The sequence below is a fragment of the Penaeus monodon genome, chromosome 2, assembly GCF_015228065.2.
Source record: "Penaeus monodon isolate SGIC_2016 chromosome 2, NSTDA_Pmon_1, whole genome shotgun sequence".
Lineage (NCBI taxonomy): Eukaryota > Metazoa > Arthropoda > Malacostraca > Decapoda > Penaeidae > Penaeus > Penaeus monodon.
This window is the reverse complement of record NC_051387.1, coordinates 5,000,880-5,003,379: the sequence shown is the minus strand read 5'-3', so window position 1 is coordinate 5,003,379 and position 2,500 is coordinate 5,000,880.

Here is a 2,500-nt window from a genome sequence, read left to right as displayed (position 1 = left end):
TCGTCTCTCTCTCTTCTCTCTTTCTCTCTATCTCACACTGATTTTTAATGCTGAAGTATCCTTATTTTTACGATGCAAAATATGCTGGAGCTTTTAAGACTATACGACAAACAATAGATTCTTCTGAGGTTAGAACTTTACGAAGAAATGAATATTAGTAATATATCTTCTATCTAAAAGAATTACGTTGACATTTCGAGCTGTCTTACAATCTCATAGAAGGAGAGAGCTTCTAGAAAAAAATAGATTTGCCTGGATAATTCACATCCCAATATGCCAATCTGATAAAATGTCAGCGTGGTAGCGATTTCCTGGAAGGTCTCGTAACAGAGGAAAATGTCTGTCAACAGGTTTTCCCCCAATTTTGTTGTTGTTGTTTTTTGTGGTTGTGTTTCGGGTCTTCCTTTTTCTTTTTTCTTTTCTTCTTCTACTTCTCTCTCGTCTCTTTTCTTTCTGTTTGTCTGTCTGCCTGGTTGTTTTTTTTTTTTTTTTTATCTGTCACTCGCTCTTTTGTCTTTTTTTCTCTCTTTTTTTCTTGTATCCTCTCTCTTTCTCTCTCTCTCTCTCTCTCTCTCTCTCTCTCTCTTCTCTCTCTCTCTCTTCTCTCTCTCTCTCTTCTCTCTCTCTCTCTCTCTCTCTCTCTCTCTCTCTCTCTCTCTCTCTCTCTCTCTCTCTCTTTCTCTCTCTTCTCTCTCTCTCTCTCTCTCTCTTCTCTCTCTCTCTCTCTCTCTCTCTCTCTCTCTCTCTCTCTCTCTCTCTCTCTCTCTCTCTCTCTCTCTCTCTCTCTCTCTCTCTCTCTCTCTTCACACTGATTTTTAATGCTGAAGTATCCTTATTTTTACGATGCAAAATATGCTGGAGCTTTTAAGACTATACGAAAACAATAGATTCTTCTGAGGTTAGAACTTTACGAAGAAATGAATATTAGTAATATATCATTCTATCTAAAGAGATTACGTTGACATTTCGAGCTGTCTTACAATCTCATAGAAGGGAGAGAGCTTCTAGAAAAAAATAGATTTGCCTGGATAATTCACAATCCCAATATGCACAATCTGATAAAATGTCAGCGTGGTAGCGATTTCCTGGAAGGTCTCGTAACAGAGGAAAATGTCTGTCAACAGATTCCCTCAATTTTGTTGTTGTTGTTGTTGTGGTTGTGTTTCGGTCTTCCTTTTTCTTTTTTTCTTTTCTTCTTCTACTTCTCTCTCGTCTCTTTTCTTTCTGTTTGTCTGTCTGCCTGGTTGTTGTTGTTTTTTTATCTGTCACTCGCTCTTTTGTCTTTTTTTCTCTCTTTTTTTCTTGTATCCTCTCTCTTTCTCTCTCTCTCTCTCTCTCTCTCTCTCTCTCTCTCTCTCTCTCTCTCTCTCTCTCTCTCTCTCTCTCATGGTGGCGGAGGAGGAGAAAGAGAAGGCGGAAGAGAAAGAAATGGAAAAGGAGAGGAAAAAGGAAGAATGGGGGAAAACAGAGTTCAAGAAAGAGAAGGAGGAGACAGGATGGAAGAAGAAGGAGGAAAACAGATAGGGAAAGAGGAAAGAGTTAAAGGAGAGAAGAAGGAAGGAAGGGAGAGAGCGCAGAGGAAGAAGGAGAGAGAAGAGGAGAGGAGACCTCTTCTCTCCTCTTCTCTCTCTCTCTCTCTCTCTCTCTCTCTCTCTCTCTCTCTCTCTCTCTCTCTCTCTCTCTCTCTCTCTCTCTCTCACCTTGTACTTTATAAGATATTTTGGCTTTCTGCTTATTCTTCAAGTTTCTGTGTCTCTTCGTTTCTACCTTTCTCTCCTTTATCACTCCCTCTTCTTTAAGCCTTCCTTTCCAACGTCCATCACTCATTCATCTTTCTCTCTCTTCTTCCCTCTTGTTCCTATCTTTACTTCACACCCTTTCCTGCGTTTCTAATCCCCTCTCCTTGCCCCCTCCTTCTTCCTCTGCGCTCTCTCCCTTCCTTCCTTCTTCTCTCCTTTAACTCTTTCCTCTTTCCCTATCTGTTTTCCTCCTACTTCTTCCATCCTATCTCCTCCTTCTCTTTCTTGAACTCTGTTTTCCCCTATTCTTCCTTTTTCCTCTCCTTTTCCATTCTTTTCCATTTCTTTCTCTTCCGCCTTCTCTTTCTCCTCCTCCGCCACCATGACTTCTTCCTTCTTCTTATCTTCCTCCTCCTTCTCTTCTTCCTCTTCCTCCTCTTATTATTCTTCCTCTTTCTTCTACTTCTCCTACTCCTCCTCTTCCTCTTCTTCTTCCTCCTCTTTCTCCTCCTCCTCTTCCTCCTCTTGCTCCTCTTCCTCCTCCTCTTCCTCCTCCTCCTCCTCCTCCTCCTCCTCCTCCTCCTCTTCCTCCTCCTCCTCCTCCTCCTCTTCCTCCCTTCTTCCTCCCTCTCCTCCTCCTCCTCCTCTTCCTCCTCCTCCTCTTCTTCCTCCTCCTCCTCCTCTTCCTCCTCCTCCTCTTCCTCCTCCTCCTCCCATTATATACGAGGAGTATATCATTATACATCTTCCTTGGGGTAGAC